The sequence below is a fragment of the Mesoplodon mirus genome (assembly GCF_964341445.2).
Source record: "Mesoplodon mirus genome assembly, chromosome: 2".
NCBI classification, from domain to species: Eukaryota; Metazoa; Chordata; class Mammalia; order Artiodactyla; family Ziphiidae; genus Mesoplodon; species Mesoplodon mirus.
In genome coordinates, this window is record NC_138977.1 from 226,873,094 (window position 1) to 226,895,137 (window position 22,044).

Consider the following 22,044-nt stretch of genomic DNA (forward strand, 5'->3'; position numbering starts at 1 on the left):
TATAAAATAATGTTGCTCTTTTCACTAATTTGTTTTGGATAATAGAGGTATTTTTCATTAAAAAGATGTTTCTATGTGAAACATGAAATGGGTTCATCATTGCTTTAAAATGAATTGATAAATGAAATTTAAAAAAATATTCAGTTAATAACCTACATAAACAAAAACTCTTAGTGGTCCTCAGTGATTTTTAAGAGCGAAAAGGGACCCTGAGACCAAAAAGTTGGAGCCTTTCTATTCCCGAGATACAACGCAGAGACAGATTGCCTACAGCAGTGTGGGAAAGCACCTAGAAAAACAACGTGAATGTGTAGGATTCCCAACTCCTAATCCTCTGTGACAAAGCTGATGTGGGTTGGGTAGTGTAGATGCCTGGATACTATTAACCTTCTGGGGGGTTAGTTTCATTCCCTCACTCTTACACTATCAAAGAAAGTCATCCCCGATCAACCCCGTAAAATACTACTTTGTCACTCTAACCACTGCTTGTTATCAGGGACTGCTCTGTGACTCTGTCCGGGCAGCCTAGTTAGAAGTAGGAGGTGCTAGATTTCCTGTCAAATAATCTTACAAACCCTCCGCCACACATACGTTCAGTTCTCCAGAGGGAGCAGGGAATTAAAGGAAAGACTTCGGGGACTGCCAAAGTGGGGCGCTTTGATCTGTGGGAGGACCCCTCTTTAAACCGACTGGAGGGGTGGGATAAGGAGGGTGGGAGGGAGGGAGACGCAAGAGGGAAGGGATATGGGAACAGATGTATACGTATAACTAAACTGATTCACTTTGTTATAAAGCAGAAACTAACACACCATTGTGAAGCAATTATACTCCAATAAAGTTGTAAAAAAAAAAAAAAAAACTGTTGATGATACGCTTGAGCAGCGGTGTTTTCTGTCGAATTGGAGGCTCGGCCCACAGCCTAAGTTTCCATTAAAGCCCAAGTCTCACTGCTCGGAGGAGCATCCGGGTTTGCAGGCCTGGCATCTATCTGCACCAGGGCGCCTCTCCAGCACAGTCAGCTTTGAACAGGACGCGGAATAAGGACCCTGTAGTTAAAGCACCGCCAACCCCGATGGGCAGGAAAGGGCTTTCCAGGGAGTCTGTGGACCCGGGGAGTTTCCAGGGAATTCACTTTCAGACCCTCACAGTCCACCCGCACTCGTGCCCAAAATCGATCAGCCCGAGAAAATGTCTGGGGGTGGGGGAGGGGTGGTGTCCCTGCCCCTGGACCGCGTCTCCCGGCCATCCCCCCTCCCACTCTCACCTGCCAGAAACTCACTACTGGGCCTTGCCCGGCACCCAATAAAGGGAAATTTCAGCAATTCCCTTAAAATCCATGCCCATTCGCCCAATTAGAGCGTGCACTTCCAATAAATTGAGTATATGTTTAATAAATATTTATCACATTTGAGATGTTTGTGTTGTTTGGTCATCTCTGTTCCAATAAATAGTATCTTTTGTAATCCCGGACACCCGGTCCTCCTGGGCCGTAGAGGAGGGGCGAGGAGGGAGGCGCAGGGCCTGGACTTCCAGACGCCCCTCCTGGACCGTCCCACCTCCCCGCCTCCCCCCACAAGCTCAGTCTATCCGGGCAGGGTCTCATCCTGGCACCCCCGGAACCGCACGGGGCAGGTGCTCCGTCCGAGCCCACGGCACGTCTCGGGTCCCAGCCCCGCACCGTGGCCCCGGGACCCTTGGGCGGGCGGCTGCAGGTGGGGGTCTCGGAGTCCATCAGCAGCGCCGTAGACTCGCAACTTCATTCCCCCTCCCCGTCTCTCACTCACCCTGCTCCTCGGCCAGCCCTTAAAGTGTGGGTCTGGGAGGAGAAAGGCGGCCCAGGGGTGGGGCTGGGGTCCTTCTGGAATGGATGGTGCGCGCTCTTCCCTCACGTTGGTCACTGGCCCTGCTGAGACCCTGGAGGTCCCTAGAAGTCTGGTCACTGTCAGCTCCAGCCCCCATGCCCAGGCACTGACCTGGCCGAGGGCACCTGCGTGGCTCCAACCTCCATCCTCGAAGCTGGACTTGCTTCCCGGGGCCCCAAACCGGGCCCCTCTCCTGGGCTCCCTGCTTAGGGTCCCAACCCCCCCTCTCCCCAGTCAGAAGCAGGACTCCCCGGCCATTCCCCTTGGCCAGCATTCCACAGGTGCGGTGACCAGGTGGTCTGTGGGGTTGCCCCTCCCTGACTTCCCACTTCTGTCCCCACTAGGTCCCCTGGGCCTTCCTTCCCAGCTCCTCTGGCAGGCTAACTCCAGCTAGGTCCAAGCACACATGAGACCACACCTCCCTCTCCAAACTCCCTCATCGCTTTCCTGTTCTCTTAGTCCCAACTCTGAAGGTGATGTGATACAATCTTGCTGACCTCTGGGACCTCAGCTCAGAGCCCACTGTAGAGATCACAGATCAGATCACAGTAGACAGAATGAGCTGCTGCAAACACACACTAGATCATGTGACTTCCTGCATCACATCCTTCAGAGGTGGCTAATTGCCTTCAGAATTGAATACAAACTCCTGCCAGGACCTATGAGGCCACATGTGACCTGGGCCTCTGCCTCCTTGGTCAGTTTGATCCCAATCCACTTCCTGCTCAAGCCACCTGAGTTCTTCCTTCCCCAAAGGTGCCCAGATCCTTCTAGCCTCAGGGCTGTTGATTCTGCCCATCCTCCCCGGGAGCCCTTCACTGGGGGAGGAAGGGGAAGTGGGCTTTGCAGACAGGATGAACCACAACTAGAACAGGTAAAGAACCCCCCTGGAGAGGAGTCAACCTGGATGTTCCCTGACCAGTGAAGGCCTCCTCCAGCCAATCCTATGTGCCCTTCACCTATCCTGTGTGCCCACACGCGACTTAACAGCCTGGAGAAATGGGGAACAAGGACATTGATTTCTACTCTCTGAATTTAGAAAAAGAAACTGGGACAGAACATGGCATCAGAAAACATGGGAGAAAAACAAATACCGTATGCTAACACATACATAAGGAATCTAAAAAAAAATGGTTCTGAAGAACCTAGGGGCAGGACAGGAATAAAGATGCAGATGTAGAGAATGGACTTGAGGACACGGGGAGGGGGAAGGGTAAGCTGGGACGAAGTGAGAGAGTGGCACTGACATATATACACTACCAAATGTAAAATAGATAGCTAGTGGGAAGCAGCCGCATTGCACAGGGAGATCAGCTCGGTGGTTTGTGACCACCTAGAGGGGTGGGATAGGGACGGGGGGAGGGAGATGCAAGAGGGAGGGGATATGGGGATATGTGTATATGTACAGCTGATTCACTTTGTTATACAGCAGCAACTAACACAACACTGTAAAGCAATTATACTTCAATATGTTAAAAAAAAGAAAACATGAAAGAAATTTTGGAAAACATTTTTAAATTTAAGCTGCTAATGGTATATGTTGTCATTATAGACTATTTGGAAAATATACAATGTAGAAGGAAGAAAAAGTTACCCCAAAATGCACACACACACACACACACACACAGAGACGCAGTCATATTTTTGTCTGTCGACTGTTTATTTTGCATAATAAACATTACATATCTGTGTATACACACACCATTTTATTTCCTATGCTTTCATTAAGCATTATAACATAAGCATTTTCTCATTCACTTTTGGTGAATATCACTTTGATAACTTTATTTCCCTGTGTTGGAACATTTAAGGTTTTCCCTAGTATTTTATTATTATAAATAATGTGGTGATGAACATCTTGGCAAAAACCTTGTTTTGACATAACTGATTATGTTCTTAGTTTAGATCTCCCCAAATCTAGTTTCTGGACCAAGTAATATTTGCTCCTTATCATCTAACTGCTTGCTTTTCAAAGGCTTGTAACAATTTTTCTACTCAGTGAAATACGTGAGAATGCTTATTTTACCCCCAGTTCTGTGCATTCACATTTTAAATTCTCTGCTAATTTGATTAGCCAAGGATGGAATATTGTTTCAATTTTAATTATTTTATTTTATTTTTTTAATTTCTAATTTTAAAATTTTTATTGGAATAGAATTGATTTACAATGTTGTATTAGTTTCAGGTGTACAGCAAAGTGATTCAGGTGTACAGCAAAGTGATCAGTTTCAGGTGTACACATATATATTCTTTTTTAGATTCTTTTCCATTATAGGTTATTATAAGATATTGACTATAATTCCCTCTGCTCTACAGTAGGTCCTTGTTGCTCATCTAGTTTTCAGGTTGAATTTTTAAATTACTGGTAAGGTTAAACACTTTTCTTTACCTTTCTAAAACTTTTCATCTTTTTTACTTTGGGGCAACAGTCTTTTTGTGCCATTTCCCTAAGTGTCTTTAATGTCTCTGAGTTTTCCTTGTCGATTTATTTAACAAATATATAAATCCTTGTTCAGCGGAGTTAGCAGAATTTTAAAAGTCTGTCATAAAGCCAAGGAATATTTAAAGCCACTTGTTGAAGTCCTTGGATAAACGTATGTAAAGGATAGAACCCGCCCGCTCTCTGAGAACATTCTATGTATGGCTGACATACGTGGTGGGGGTAAGGAACAGACAGGCTCAGAAAAGCTATCTTCAAAGATGACCCAAAAGTCCACAGTGAAACTTCCAGAGTAGGTCACTTGAGTATAAAAATGGGAAAATAAAACTGAAATAAGATTAGAAAGGACGTGGGGTCCTTGATCCCTGGATTCCTTGAAAGGACATTGGATTCCATGATCTCTGTCCAGGAATGGCTTCACTTCAAGTTGGAGCACTGGCATATCCACAGGCAGATGACAGTGTAGGGCTCTGTCAGCACATCTAGATCCCCAAAAGATGCTGAGTGAAATCACTACTTCAAAGGGGAACTGACATAGAAGGAAACAATTTTATTGGAGAAGGTTATGACCTCTAGGTGTAGGATATGTGAGTAGTTGAACTAGATTGGTAATTGATAATCTCTTATAAAAGATTATTCCTTCCATTGTCAAAGATTTGAGTAACTAACAATTTGAACCTTTCAATTCTGTGGTCTTCATAATTCTTGGACTCCCAGGGCCAGACGGTGCCCCTGGAGAGAATCTCACAGGCCCTCTTTCCTGAGGTGAGGGGTGTGTCATTATTGAAACTCTCCTGGAACCACTTTTCAGGATGTGGTTCTTGCAAAACGAAAGGAAAGATCTATGCGTTTAGGTTTAGATATTTGAGTTGCTTGAGAACAGAATTTCAATACTCTAATAATTAGTTCAGACAAGTTTCTATCCTATTACTATAGGTTTTTTTTTTACTGTAATAAAATCTTTAGAGATGATCAATGATGATTTATATGTAGTTATTAGAAGATTATAGAATTCTAAGTGTATATCTATCATTGGAAAAGCCCTCATTACAGCCTTAACTAAAATTTTGCCTTTGAATCATTGGAAATTTCTGGGTAGGGAAAGGTAATTTTCCTTGAGATCGACTCTCTTTCTCTTTTGCCAGTTTTAAAAAAGTGTCCTTTACATATGTCCACGCATAAAGGAAGTTTTGCTGTGTAACTTATTGAAGAGTTAGTGATGGCAAGGCTGAAATATTTACTTTACAAATACAGTTCACTGACAAGCAGCCAAGTTTCCAGACTCAGTGGTTCCCGCTGGGTGACAGACTCCAAATTGAGCAGGACAGGGACCCTAGGTACAAAGGTGAGAGAGGAACCATATACAAACCAGTGCATCAAGCAACCTGAAGAAAGTACAGGCCAATTTGGAACACTTACTGCTAAGAATAGAATAGGAACCCCTAGAAATTTGAAGCTAAAGAGTTATGAGTCCTAACCTCCTATATTAATACTGTAGGAAAACCCTGTCACCTAAGTAATAAAGAAATGAATTGCAATGGAATGTCCTAGACATTTATCATAACAAAAGAGAGAACAGTGAGGAGAATAAGTTCCCTAGAGAACAAGGAAAGCATGACAGGAAGATACAGGTTTACAAAGAGGCCTTCAAGTATAGAGGCTACAGAAAACTTGTCTTAAACATCCTTACTTGGGGTGATCAAGCTTCAGATAACCCAAAACTGAAGATACCTTTAGTAAGTCTCAGTGTTGAATATTAAATATAAATGTAAGTGCAGAACTAAGGCTACGTGATGGTTTTAAGCAAAAGAGTATCTTTTGTAGAGGGTATAAGCCCCGACAATGTAGACGTAACACAACGAATAGCAACTGGGGTGGGGTAGAGGTGAGGGTATATGGAAAAGAAAATAGGCTCTCTGATTGCCTTCTAGGTATGAACTGGGAGTAAAAGAATATGACTTCAAAATAAATATTGTGTCAGAGAAGCTTTTAGCTAATTATCAAGAAGGCTCATATTAAGAAACCAAAGGGCTCAAGAAGAAGGGACAGAGATATTATATAAAGCTGTTACTGTAAGTGTAGCCATTAGACCATAACTACAAATACTCTGAAATATCTAAACATACAGAAAAGAGAGACAGAGAATACAGATAACATAGTGAAAGACTACATAGCTATATCAATATATATTTTAAAATATAACAAGATTGGTATCAAATACATCAATTAATTCAATAGCTTTTTTTTTTTTTTTTTTTTTTTTTCTTTTTGCGGTATGCGGGCCTCTCACTGTTGTGGCCTCTCCCGTTGCGGAGCACAGGCTCCGGATGCGCAGGCCCAGCGGCCATGGCTCACGGGCCCAGCCGCTCCGCGGCATATGGGATCCTCCCAGACCGGGGCACGAACCCGTATCCCCTGCATCGGCAGGCGGACTCTCAACCACTGCGCCACCAGGGAGGCCCAATTCAATAGCTTTAAGTGGACTATTCAAACACAAAGATTTTAATATTTCTGTAAACTGCTATGGAGTAATTGCCTCCATATATTGTCAAGTGCAAAAGATAAAGTGGGAAAAGTTGCATATAGCATGCTACGTTTATCTAAAAAACGGGCTTATGAATATATATGCATATTTGCTCTTATTAAAATGAAACAATATACATATAATTTACATATGTATATATACATATATAATATATATATTATGATATACATAATACACATATAATGTGAAATACATATACTGTAAAAATGGAGGAGGGAGCACAGGGAGAAAAGCTAGATTTCTCTGAACTTTCCTTCTTTGATAGATTTGACTCTTGAATCATATTAATATTTATATAAATATAAAACCAATTGAATCAAAGATATAGGAAACCCTAAAAGTAGAAATTAAAGTGAAACTAACATTCAGGCAGCAACGGAGCCACACAGAGAGCAATACGCTGAAGTCATTTAAAACACAATAATTGAACGGTGCATCCCTTGATAGCCATTCCCCAAGGATATAAATGAACTGAAAAATAATATCAAGCAGTTTTCAATAATTGCATTGGTAGTAATATTGATGTCATTATTCTGAACTTATTATAATGGGAGAAAAAGCAAATAGGTAATTACGTGAGTATCACTAGAGAGTTTTTCAGCCTAAGAGAAAAGGATAAAAATATGAAATCCAACAGTGAAGTGTTCTGTGGATACCCTGCAAAGAAGGGACCCTCCCCTCAAGTTTGATTTGTGTGTAGGGCCTGATGGTGCCGCCTCCATCCCCCAGAGGGTATGAAAGTCTCATGACTCAGATAACTGAGGTCTCAGGGAGCAGGGTAGGCCTTTCACCAGGTCTGAAATGGCTTGCGAGTGTGAGTAAAAGAACCTGGCTGGGGTTTTACTGTGGTCAGGAGGCGGGCCGGCATGAGGGTAAGCTGGTGGCGGGGTCTTGCTGGTTTGAAGCAGGGAGCATCTGGCCCTTCTTATCAGCTCACTCAGACGTGGGGTCAGGCAGGGGAGGCGGGGGAGGGGAGGGAGGCAAGGGATGAGGCTTAAGAGCACAGGGAGATCAGCTCCGTGCTTTGTGACCGCCTGGAGGGGGTGGATAGGGAGGGTGGGAGGGAGGGAGACGCAAGAGGGAAGGGATTGGGAACAGATGTATATGTATAACTGATTCACTTTGTTATAAAGCAGAAACTAAAAAAAAAAAAAGCTGTCAGCAGTCAAACATCAAAAAGCAGATTTGGATTCCTTGTTACAGTCAGTAGATTTTGAATTGGGAATGGCAGTATGAATTCATGGTACATATTTCTTTTAAAGTGTGAAAGAGAAGACATATTCCTGATATATTCCCAGAAAGACCTAGAACTTACCCAATAGTCATGAGTGTCCTTACTTCCTAGATTGTGGTCTCTCAATACTGTTTCCTACTAAAAAAAAAAACAAGTTTCCCTATAGAAATGGTAAATCCTGTATCAGGTGCAAGAACTGAGCAGGATGACCCTAGAATGACTTGTCACACTAAAAACCAAGGATGGGGATGGGACTTCCCTCGTGGCGCAGTGGTTAAGAATCTGCCTGCCAATGCAGGGGACACAGGTTCGAGCCCTGGTCCGGGAAGATCCCACGTGCCCACAGCAACTAAGCCCGTGTGCCACAACTACTGATCCTGTGCTCTAGAGCCCGCGAGTCACAACTACTGAGCCTGCGCGCCTGGAGCCCATGCTCTGCAACAAGAGAAGCCACCGCAGTGAGAAACCCGCGCACCAGGACAAAGGGCAGCCCCCTGCTCGATGCAACTAGAGAAAGCCAGTGCGCAGCAACGAAGACCCAACACAGCCAAAAATAAATAAATAAAATAAACAAGTAAAAAGCAAGGATGCCTCTCAGAGACTACTGAGGTCACGCCTAAAGGACCCAGGAGCCGCTGTGAAGAGGCCCCCCATGTCCCAAGTGGGGAAACTTTGATCTCCAGCTAAAAGAATATTGAATAACTACAGGGACTTGAAATGCACAAAATATATTTAAATTCCTCAAGTTCACAATGATTCCTTCAAAAAAAAAAAAAAGAAAGAAAGAAAAGAAACTCACTGGACACCTTCAAAAGATATAAGGAAACCGGTCCACTCTGGCAAAGCAAAGGAGAAGGTCAAGCTTTCATCTGCCTTTCTTCCAGGAGCTGTGCCTCAGTGCAACCACGCAGCTGATTAGGGAGAGTTTCTCTTTATAGATGCATTCAGTAAGGGACGGGAGAAGGGAAATTGTAAAAGAGTGTCACCATTCTGCAAATCTTTCATGAAAAAATAAATCCAGGCAATGATCATCAAAGGCTACTCACATCACAGAAAGAGACTGAGCATTGAGTGCAAGCAGAGAGCAGTATACACCGGGACCTCCCAGTGGTCTGCGAAGAGATCAGCTGGAATGGGATTTGGCCTCCAGATGGAAATACCAGTGTCCGGGAAACACGAGGGAGAGGGGCAAGTAAGAGGCGGAGGTAGAATCCAGATGTGGGCAAGTCTGCAGGACAAGGAACTGCTTTCTTCAGTATACTGCAAGGAGCAACAAAAACAAAACAAAACAACAACAAAAAGAGGGCGAAGGAACCTATTTAAAGGAACAGATGAGAAGGTCTTGGACTTCAACCATGATGGAGTAACAAACTGGTTTTAGATTCACCCTCCCACTTCAAACAATCGTAAAACGGAACGAAATATGTAAGGCGTTCTCTGCGGGAACTGGGCCATAGCCAGCTCAGGCTGGCATCCTTGAGAGAAGAAACCACGCAATTTGAGCCATGTGCCTCCTGGCCCCGATTTCTGTGCGGGTGCAGGGAGGTGAGACCGAGTGGAGAGGAGGCATCTCCCCTTGCCGCGGGAGCAGAGACTGGAGATTGGGCTGCTGAGAAAGATGGGTTTGGCAGGCGTGATGCTGCAAGAGGAGGGCCTGTGTGCAGAAAGGCAGGCACGCAAACACCTCGGCTGAGGGTCCTTAGCCAGGGGCTGGACTTCCCAAGTCCAGGGCAAGACTCTGCAAGGCCTGGCAGTCACTGGAAAAAAAAACCTGTCCACCTAGATTTCTATATCCAAGGAAAATACCCTGTTTAAAAAAGGGGGGAAATAAAGACATTTTCAGGTAAGTAGGAATCTAGAGAACTAGAACTCATTCCCAAAACACCAGGAAGTGCAATTTAAAACTACACAGAGATACCATTACACACCCACCAGAAGGGTTAAAATTAAAAAGACAGAGAACAGCAAACGCAGGGGAGGCTGCAGAGCGCGTGGCCTTCTCAGACATTGCTGTGGGCATGTAAGTGGTGTGACCAGGTTGGAAAGTCTCAGACAGATACTTATAAAGTCAAATATGCATCTTTCCCATGATCCAGCAATTCCACTCCAAGGCATTTGCCAAAGAGAAATGAAAGCATATTGCCACAGAAGGACTTGTGTGAGCAGCTATGTCCAAAACCTGGGAACAATCCAAATATCCATCAACAGGGTATGTCCTAAGAGGCTATGTTACAGTATAAGCTGTGTTATATTTACACGGTGAAATATGGCAAAGGAATAAAAGAGAATGAAGTCTTGGTACATAGGACATTGTGACTGAACCTCGAAGAACATATTACATTGGGTGAAAGAAGTTAGACACAGATGGGTACATGATGCCTGCCCACTTATGTGATTTTCTAGAACGGCAAAACTCCTCTAGGATAACAGAAGTACAATCAGTGGTTTCTGGTGGGCTGCGTGGTAGCAGGATGGATTGCAAGGGGGCAGGAGGGGACTTTCAGGGGTGATGGAAAGCTTTTACATTTGGATCGATACGTTGATCACGCAAGTGTTTATATTTGACCAAACTCTGAGAACTATACACTTGAGATCTGTACGGTTTTTGGTATGTGAAAAATTTTACCTGAATAATAAGCATTTAAATAAGCAAATAAAAAGCATTTTAAATGCATTAATAAATAATGCATTTAATAAATTAAATAAATAAATGCATTAATAAAAAGCATTTAATAAGCAAATAAAAAGCATTTTAAAATCAAACGAAAGCAATTCATGGGCCTTTTTGGAATTGATTTGGAAAAATCCACTGTTAAGGACACATCCATGAGGCAGTGGAGAAACTGGGGCACTGAATGAGTATTTGATGATATTAAGGAAATATTTTTGGTGTGATAATAGAATTATTATTGTGACAAAGGTATTGTTATGTTAGAAGAGTCCTGACTGTTAGAGATACACTCTACCTATTTATGGAGGAAGAAATAGGATATCTGGGATTTACTTCAAAATAAATCAGTGGAGGTGAGAGGTGGAAGTGTCCTGGGGGTATGGATGACACCAGATGCCCACGTACAACAACTGTTGAAGCTGGGTGATAGGTACAGGGGGCTTGTTACGTTACTCTTACTGCCTCTCTGTATGTGAGGCCGGGGCCTGGACTTGCCTCCTGGGACCTCGCAGCCTCAGTCCTGCTGCGTCCCCAGCCGGCCTCCCGCGCAGCCCCGCCCCGCGCCCATCCCTTAAAGAAGTTTCTGTTAAAATGTTTACAGTACAGTCATTGCTAGCATTTCAAACAAAAATCCAGCTTTTGGGCTTTTCTTGAAAGCAAAAAAAAAGAAAAAGAAGCAGTCCACCTGCATCAGGCCCAGTCGCCTTCCGCCATCTGCTGGAGCCGAGTGACCGGAGCGCCACTGGTCCGAGGCGTTTCTGTTTGACCCACCCGGAAGCGGAGGGAAGCCGCCGGCCCGAGCCCATGCGGCCCCCGTAGCGCGAAGGCTGGGGCCGCAGCGCCATCTGGCGACGCAGCGGGGCCACTGCGCTCTTCGGGTAGAAACGCAGGCTCCGGTGCGGGAGCGCGGCGAGGTCAGCGCAGGTGCAGAACCGCGACGCTGGGACTGGCGCTAACCACCGGTAAGGCTGCTGTTTCGAGATTTTGGAGGGAAGACAGTTCCATGCTTCCGTCTAGCGTTTGTGCTGAGGTCACTGCACTTCTCAGAGTTGTGCTGACCCAGGGTGATGTAGACCCCTCAGCCTGTGCCAACACGTGGGTTGCGCTGTATCGCCTGGCAGGGTGGGCCCCGGAGACCCAGAGGGTCCAGTCTGCTCGGTTTTCTGGAATCACGGATCCTTCTCAAAACAAACCCAAACTAAGTGCTGCCGGAATAGGACTGATGGGGATATAAACCATTATCAACTGAAAAGCTCTGAATTCAGTTAAGTGCAAGTCTGTTCCAAAATACGATGGGAGAATGGCTTTAACTGTCTCATGAAGCCTTTGGCTCAATATTGCAACATGGAGCTAATTCTTTTGAATCACTTACTACTGCTGTAATAATAACTGACTGTCTGAAAACTTTAACCTTTTTGTATAAATTTACTAACTTGGAAACTTTAGACATATTGGCCCAATTAGCCATTATGTGTTTTAGGCATTTATTGTGTCCACTGAATGTCAGGCAGTGTGTTAAAAGGATGTGACATTCCATGTTGTCCATAGGCACCCAGCCTGCAGGGGGAAAATACCCGAGAGACTTACTGATAGTGTATGATGGGTGTGACACTTGCTACAGCGGATCCTGAGTATTATTTATAGGATTAGAATAGTGCGCCATCTAGAGGAAGATCTCAGTAGTCAGACTTTGCAGTAACCACCCCAAAGATGTCACATCGGGATATGGATAGGAATGAACCCCATTCTGGTTAATAAGTTCCACTTCTGTGCTGTTGGGAATGTTCTTCAGGTATACTTTGGAGAGAGATTGAAGTGAGAGAGGCGTGCGGGAGGTTAGAATCTATCTTCCTGAGCTTACTGCGTGGAGTGTTTAGTTAGTTAACATGATTATAATTTTTTTTTTTTTTTTTTTTTTTTTGCATTACGCGGGCCTCTCACTGTTGTGGCCTCTCCCGTTGCGGAGCACAGGCTCTGGACGCGCAGGCTCAGCGTCCATGGCTCACGGGCCCAGCCGCTCCGCGGCACATGGGATCTTCCTGGACCGGGGCACGAACCCGTGTCCCCTGCATCGGCAGGCGGACTCTCAATCACTGCGCCACCAGGGAAGCCCCATGATTATAATTTTTGTCGAGGGTCCGCCCTGTGTCAGGTGCTCTGCTAAGCCCTGCAGGTTTCTCCTCTGCCCTAGATACTCTGGTTATTCCCTCCAGCGGCAGGACCGTATGAGGTCCTGGGGTGCAAAATGTAAGGAAGTGCTTGTGTTACCCAACGGAAGTTCCGGTGCCTGATGCCCAGTGAGGCCAAGCAAGCCGAAACATCGGGGTTTGGAGCAGAGAGAGGTTTACGGCAGGGCCGTGCAAGGACACAGGTGGCTCGTGCCCCCAAAGCCCCAAGATCCTTGAAGGGTTTCAGCAAAGCACTTTTCAAGGCAAGGTGAAGGAGGGAGGGGGCGTGGTTGGTCGCTGCGGATTTCTTGGTGTCGGAATCCTTTGTTCTTACAGCTGTTCAGGGAGGTCAGGTCACGATGTTCCCGTAAACCGGCAACAAGACAAATGCTATCCTCTGTTCTGCAACTTTGTATCTTTATGTGAATGGACTCTTAAAGGTCAGAGCCCTGAGAACAGGTTATCCTGTAGATTTCAGGCTATAGACAACGTTCTTGTACAAAAGGTGCAGAGCCAGCATGGCTAAGCACAGGCAACAGAGCCCGAAGGTTAAAGTAAAAGAACAGATCCAACATGGAGTCAGAGTGGTTCTTCCCTATGGCACTTGATCTCAGAGGCTCACCCTCCACTTGTATGACCCTGAGAGCCCCTCCTTAAATGCAGTGCCCTCCCCCCGGCCCCCTGCAGCCACATGTGTGCCTCTCTCATCTGGCCCTGGTTCCCAGTTCCTGAATGAGGAAACAGAGAGGTTGATAATGCTTCTGCCATCACACAGCTTGGATGTTTCTGAGGTGGAACATGAATCCTATGGCTTTGTGTGACTCTGGCGTCCTTACACTTAACACCTAGGTTATGTAGTTTCTTCCTGTGGCTCTAGGAATCCCTGGCTGTTTTTTAAGAAGATATCTCCATTTTTTAAAAAGATATCTCCACTGTTAGCAGCTTTACTTGATTACAAAGCAGTGGAGAAGGGCTCTGGGGTTCACCTCAGCGGGGAGCCTCGAGGGCCTGAGCTGTGAGTCCCTGCTTGGATGGGAACGGTGGGTTAGGACTTAGGTGCCATAGGCCAATGGCCACCTTAGGGCTGAGCGTACAACCTGACAGGTGAAGATGTTGCTGAAATTTGGCCTCTGTACACCAGTGCCGGATTAAATCTCAGACACAGAGTTTTGGGTGAAGTAGAAGGAAGTAGCTTTATTGCTTTGCCGGGCAAAGGGGGCCACGGTGGGCTAATGCCTTTAAGACTGTGTGTCCCACGCTGCAGGGGGGCAGTGAGGAGTCTTACAGTGTTCAAGGAGCAGGGCATGATCAGCTCGGGCACATTCTTCTGATTGGCTGGTGTTGAGGTCATCGAGAGTCACCATCATCCACCTTCTGGTTCCAACCAGTCTGGGGTCTGTGTACTTGTGGGCAGCATCCAGTTAACTTCTTCCGCCTGGAGGAGGCTTCAGTATCTGCAAGACAGCTCAAAGGACATGGCTCAGAATAGTATCTATAGTCCTTGAGGAAGAACTACAGGTCCTTGACTTTGTTTAATGGCTAAAGTATTATTATTTTGTCTTGCTTGACTGTTTTCCTTTCTTTCTGCATTTTCTCACTTCTCTGATTACATTTATTCTTTTTTTTTTTTTTTTTTTTTTTGGTGTACACGGGCTTCTCACTGCTGTGGCCTCTCCCATTGTGGAGCACAGGCTCCGGACGCGCAGGCTTAGCGGCCATGGCTCACGGGCCCAGCCGCTCCACGGCATGTGGGATCTTCCCGGACCAGGGCACGAACCCGTGTCCCCTGCATCAGCAGGCAGACTCTCAACCACTGCGCCACCAGGGAAGCCCTACATTTATTCTTTAACTAAAGGATTTTTTACAGACAAAAGGCAGGCGGAGGACAGGAGTGGGGGTCTGTTCTGGAAAGGCCTCACAGGGTCCTGCGTGGTTATAAAGGCTTCTGCTGCTGCCATGGACGGGCCTGGTTGTGTACAGCAAGCCCTGGGAACCGGCCCTCACTCTTCTCTCACCACCCCACCGAGGCCACACGTGCCTCTTGGCACTTGTCACAGACTGAAGCTCTATTTTGCATTGTCACTTAATACAAACACTGATGCTGATCATGTCGGAGGTCATAGCAGTGTCTCCCATCTGTTGTGAGCCGGCCAGGACAGTCCCCCGTTTCCTGTGCTATCTCGTTATGCTTCGTGACAATCTCGTGGGAGAAGAATCATCCCCATTTGGGATAAAGAAGATGTGGTACATATATACAATGGAATATTAGTCAGCCAGAAAAAAGAATGAAATAATGCCATTTGCAGCAACATGGATGGACCCAGAGATTATCATACTGAATGAAGTAAGTCAGGCAGAGAAAGACAAATACCATATGATATCGCTTATATGTGGAATATAAAATGACACAACTGAATTATCTATGAAACAGAAATAGACTCACAGACATAGAGAACGGACTTGTGGTTGTCGGGGGAGGGATGGATTGGGAGTGTGGGATGAGCAGGTGCAAACGATTATATAGAGAATGGATAAACAGCTAGGTCTACTGTAGAGCACAGCAGCGTATATTCAATATCCTGTGATAAACCACAGTGGAAAAGAACTTAAGAAAAGAATCATCCCTATTTGACAGATGGGGATCTGAGGCTCAGAGGATGAAGTGACTCAGTCCGTGGCACACAAGTGGTCTGTGTCAGAGCAGGTGACACTGAGGTCTTTGTGTGATTCCACTGCTCCAGACACCCTCTCTGCAGCCTCTCTGCGTGTAAAGGACTCTCTCTTCGTGCACTACTAAGTGAAGGAGGTGGCCGCTGCCTCATTTGTTTTTTTGTGGTGAGGATGATGCTCCACTAAGCCCTGTCCAAAGAGTGTGGACTAAGTGGTGAATGGTGTGGAAGGACCCAGAGGAAGTGCTGAGATAACCATGCTGCCGGCAAGTGAGATTAGGACCAAGCAGAAGCAGAGCCTCCGGCACCAGGGCTGTGCTGTGTGTCCTGGGGTCCACCTGCCTCCGAGCAGACTCAGGGAAACCTGCTCTTTCATTGACAGGACGTGGGCACCTAGAAACTCAGAACAGCTCACTTGGTACTTGTTTTAAAAATAACCTCATTCTTAAAATTTTGGAAATATTATTTTTTCATTAGCCATGTCTGCTTGTAATTGGATATTTATTCCAATGAGAAAGAATGACCAGGTTCACTTCTAAAATGTTACAAAAGTGATACACATTCAGTTTTTTTCTCACATTCTGCATAATATCCATTAAGTCTTCTTTTGGCATGAAAATGCATCTTCCTGGAGCAGCAGCTACTTTGGAGAGATGTGTGCCTGGGTTTACCATCTTTCTCACCCCTTATCACTGTGGTGACAACTTTCACGGGAGAGCAATAATAATACTGACTTTGGGGGTTTATTTTGAGAATGACATGAGATAAGATGTGTGAAATGGCTGTTAGGGGCTGAATTGTGTCCCCCCAGATTCACACATTGATGGAGTTCTAACTCCCGGTACCTTAGAGTGTGATTGTATTTGAAGATAAGGTTTTTAAAGAGATAATTTATGTTCAAATGAGGTTACTAGGGTGGGTCCTAATCCAGTATGACTGGTGTCCTTATAGGCAGAGGAGATTAGGGCACAGACACACGCAGAGGGAGGACCAAGCAAGGACACAGGGAGAAGACGGCCGTCTGCGAGCCGAGGAGAGAGACTTCAGGGGAAGCCGGCCCTGACAACACCTCGATCTTGGCCTTCCAGCCTCCAGAACTGTCAGAAAATCCATTTCTGTTGTTGCCCAGTCTGTGGCACTTCGTGATGGCAGCCCCAGGAGACTCCCACACCCACTCTCCCAGGCCTAGTGTATATTAGGCCCCCGGTAAGTTCTGATTTCTTTTTCCTCCTTATTGTCTTCTTTTGGGAGGCACCTGATTATTATTATTACTTTTTAATCACGGTCACCTTAATAGCAACAGTTTTTTTTCCTTTTTTGTTTTTTGTCAATATTTTTTAATTGAAGTATAGTTGATTTACAATGTTGTGTTCATTTCTGCTTACAGCAAAGTGATTCAGTTATACATATATATACATTCTTTTTTTTTCAAAATATTCTTTTCCTTTATGGTTTATCATAAGATATTGAATGTAGTTCTCTGTGCTGTACAGTAGGACCTTGCTGTTTATCCATCCTATATATAAAAGCTTACATCTGCTCACCCCAACTTCCCACTCCATCCCTCCCCAATCCCCACCCAATCCTTGGCAACCACCAGTCAGTTCTCTATGTTCGTGATTCTGTTTCTCTTTCTGACTTACTTCACTTCACTTTGTATGATAATCGGTAGTTGCATCCGTGTTGCTGCATATGGCGTTATTTCATTCTTTTTTATGGCTGAATAATATTCCTGTGTGTGTGTGTGTGTGTGTGTGTGTGTATCACATCTTCTTTATCCATTCATCTGTCAATAGACATTTAGGTTGTTTCCATGTCTTGGTTATTGTGAATAGTGCTGCTATGAACATATAGGTGCAGGTATCTTTTTGAATTATAGTTTTGTCCAGATATATGCCCAGGAGTGGGGTTGCTGGATCATATGGTAGCTCTATTTTTAGTTTTCTGAGGAACCTCCATACTGTTCTCCATAGTGGCTGCACCAATTTACATTCCCACCAACAGTGTAGGTGGGTTCCCTTTTCTCTACATCCTCTCCAGCATTTGTTATTTGCAGACATTTTAATGATGGCCATTCTGACCCGTGTGAGGTGGTACCTTGTTGTACTTTTGATTTGCATTTCTCTAATAATTAGCGATGTTGAACATTTCTTCATGGGGAGGCACCTGATTTTATTAATTCACTTTCTTGAGGTCAGGAATTGTGTCGTGCTCATTTTGGCTTTGGCAATGTCTAACACACTCAAGGTTTACAGCATGAGTGAATCCGGATGCTGTTTCTCAAAGTGTGTTCTGTGGCACAGAGTCCCAAAAGACTGCATTTGAAAAAACGGTCCCCTGGTCAGATGACTTTGGGAAACACTGTGAACCAGCTTGGGGAGGGGACATGGGATTCATCAGGGAGGGGGCTACGTCTGTGGTCCCCAGCAGCCCACCGACAGGAGAGCAGAGGCCTCTCTTGTGGGTCTGTGACTCCTTGTTGCAGGGGCGAGCCTGTGGTGACTAACTCGACACTTGGCAATCACGCGTGCGACTGAGATCCACTTGTGAAATAATGACTGCAGTCATCTAAGAAATCCGAAGATTCGCTTCCGTTGATGAAACTTGAAACTTGATGGAAAATTTTCCTAATAGCTTTTTCACCCTGGTTTGCAGGTATTTTCTCAATACCTATTCATGACCTTATTTATAACTTGGGCAATATGTGTTTCTTATAGATGCAAGAGCGTAACATTGGCTCCAGATGTTATGGAGCCATCACATACATTTATTTCATAAAATATCACAAGGTTCACAAACCAAGATGATTTGATTTACATAAAGCAGGGTAACCCATTGTTTGTTTGAGGAGTTTGTTTCCTAGTTGAATTTTGGATCACCATGACCCGATGAGGTCTTCCTGTTTATGGTGGGGAAACCCTACAGGCAGAGATTCACAACTCTTCTGCCTTTAGCTTTCTAGGAGTGATTTACCTGCATTGCTCCTGTGTGTTATCTACCGTGGTCCAACGTTGTCTAAGTTGACTTGGAATTCAGCGAGGCTTGACTGCAGTTTCCCTTCTAAATGGGCCATAGATCTGTCCAGATATCACTGTCAGAAAACTGTGCTCACAGACGTGTGTTGTTTGATGCTAATTACGTTGTGTATGTTTTAATTAATCTACACATTTTTTTTAATTAGGGGAAGCCAGTAACTACCTCACACTCTCCAGCTTTACATTCTTTTCCTTTAGAGGCAATTCACATTCCTGCTAGCACTCACTGCCTGTATAGCTGTGGCCACATAGGGAGAAGTCTCTGGGTCTTTGGTTGCTGAAACACTGGAGAACCTATGATTGGTGGCCTTGGCTCAACTTAAGGGGGCCAGGGGGTGTTTTTCATGGGCTGAGGCTCCTTCACCCTTTCCCCAGCAGTCCTTGGACTAGCCCTGGAGCTGGCCTGGCTAGTACCCTGTCCTCCTGGGAGTTAAGAATAAAGAAAGAAAGAAAAGACTGGCATTTATTGAGTGCGAAATGTGTGTCAGGCATCTGCTAAGGTCTTTACTGGGGTCATCTGATTTTATCTTTACAAAAACTCCATGAGGAAGATTCTTTTGTAGAGGGTCATAATCATAAGTATACTACGTTGCAGTGGTTACACAGCTCATGAAACAACAATTTAAATTTTTAAAAAATAAATCAAAGTTGTACACGCACCTGATTTAAAAAAACAAAATAGTTTTACAAGGTTTGTTGAAAGGCACACATCTCCAACTCAGAGCTCCCCTGTCTATGTCACCTCCCTCACATGACACCTCCCTCCAAGGTCATCCCTTTTGCATTGTACCGATGTATTCCGTGCTGGCACAACTCCTCCTGGGCGTCTCAGTTTTAAGCGTGGTCTTTTCTCTGTGAAGACGAGAATGCACCCCTGTCCCTACCTCTACGCCTACCATACACACTCATACCCTTATGTCCACCCATCCACTTCCTATACTTACCCTGCAATCCTGATTAGAGCCGTGTCCGCCATCACAACTACATACATGCTGTTCGAAGCTCAGCCACGTAGTAAATTATGGTCACTGTTTATTGCACATTTTTTGTTGTGTTTTTCCAGGAGTCAGTTTTCTTTAATTTTCTCTCCCAATCGCTCAGTGTGGTGCATTCATCACGAGGTCATTTGTGTTAACCCTCAAGACCTCTAGGTGCCTTCCCTACTCTCAAGTTTCCTTCTTGAGGAAAACCTCTCCCAGAGCTCCTGTCCTGGGCCATCCAGTTTGCACTGTTTGCTCCTGACACCCGTGTTCCAGAAACGCTTTTTTTCTCTTTCTAACTCTCAAGCACACCTGCTGGTCATCTCCTAAGAAAGGCTCATGGGAAGCCTGGGTCTGAAAAACATCATTATTTCACCTTACACTTACTGCATTTCTAGGTAGGAAATAATTTCCCTTGAGAACCTTGGTGGCTTCTGTCCACCGTCTTTGGCTCCTGTTTGTTGCCCAGAACCCTGAAGCCGCCCGGGTTCTGGATCCTTAGACGGGGCTCTTTTTCCTTTTGCCTCTTCCTCTCTGGAAGTTTGAAGGATCCTTTGTTTGTCCTCAGAGCTCTGAATTTTCACCATAATGTATGTTCCTATGGGTCCAGCTTCATCAGTTGTATTGGGCTTCTCGTAAGCCCCTTTCATCCAGAATTTTGTGATCTGGGACATTTTCTAGAATGATTTGTTAGCTAATTTCTTCCCCTTAGCCTTCACAGTTCTTTCTGTCTGGAAACTCCCGTTATTTGGATATTTGACCTCCTGGGATGATTCTTTAATTTTCTTATTCTTTCTTTCCTGTTAACCAATTTTTTTTTTGCTCTGTGAGATTTCTTTGATTTTGCGCCCCAATCTTTTCGTTGACTTTTTTCCATCTTTCTTATAATATTCTGAGTTGCCAATAACTCTCTTCTGTTCTCCAAATATTCCTTTTCATGATCTCTGTCTATGTTATACGGTTGTGAGCTCTGGTCTCCTCTCTCCGGGGATATTAAGGAAAGCTTTTCCCTGCTTCACACACAGTCTCAGTCTCCCTCAACAGGCTTCTTTCTGTCCATTTGTTTTGGTCACTCTTTCCTGGGTGATCTGCTTTCCTCTCCTGGTTCCTGTCTGCTCACCTTTATGCACACATGACAGAATGCCCATGGCATCTCTGAGTTCCTGGGGCTGTGGGCTGGGAGCTGGGCAGTGGGCTGGGTCACCCGGGTGGTGGGTGGTAGCTTCCACCCCATGTCAAGGTCCGTAGGTCTTTCCTCACGGGTGGTCGTGAAACAGAGCAGGACCCTAGGGTCTTGGCCCCGCATGTCCTCCGCCTGCCTTTTGTCTGTGGAAAAACTTTAGCTGAAGAATAAGTTTAATCAGAAAAGTGAGAAAATGCAGAAGCAAAGAAAAGCAGTCAAACAGGACAGAACAGTAATAGTTCAGCCATTAAGCAAAGTCAAGGACCTTTACTTCCTCCTCAAGGGCTGTAGATCATATTCTGAGCCACATCCTGGGAGCTGTCTTATAGATACTGAAGCCTCCACCAGGTGGAGAAGTGAACTCCATGATGACCAGGCTGGAGCCACGACAGAAGCTGCCACAGTTCCGAGAACTGGCCTCAAGGAAATGGGAACAAACCGACCCTGGAACTGAAGATTAATTATATTGATACTTAAAACAATCAAGATGATGCTGATCAAGATGAAACTGATGACCAATTTCAACATGACTGAGCTGCCTGTGCTGTGTCTGCATGGAGCCCCCTTCCTCAGGCTATAAAAGCTCTTGCCCCAGTGGTCAGTGGGGCCGACTCAGCCCTCCCCCATGGTTGCTGGCCTCCAACATAAAGCAAACTTTCCTTTCCACCAACCTGGCCTCTTTATTGGTTTTTGAGCGTCAAGCAGCTGGACGCCACTTTCGGTTACAGTCGGATCCCCCAGAGGATATTCCCTGTGTCCCCTGCCTGGAGGCAACAGGCCTTGCTGCCCAGTGGGAGAAAGGCTGGCATCTCGGCATCCGTGGGCTGTGTGCACTTAACCCCTGTTCCTACAGGAACTCCCGTCCTCATCTGTGTCCAGTGACCGCTGGCCCAGGGACCTCTGTTATGGACCTCTGGCCTCCCCTGGAGGGGGAGGGACAGTGTCCTGGTAAGCAGAGCGGGACGGGGACTCTCGCTGCCTTGTGACCTACGTTCAATACCACTCCCACCCTTGAAACCCCTCCCTCTGCTCCCAGAGGCCCTTGTGCTACCAGTGCCCCAACCTCTTGGGTTCTCTGGGTAAACCAGGGTAGCTTTTGGCCCTCTCGGCCCGAGTTCAACTTTCAGGGCCTGCTCAGTGAGTTACCACCTGTCCACCTGCCTCCAGCTTTTCCAAAATGTTCTTGCAGTCGTCTTTCCTTTTCTTCACACCTGTGTGAGAGGCTTTTATTTTTTGACTTTTGTCTTCGTATAAGAC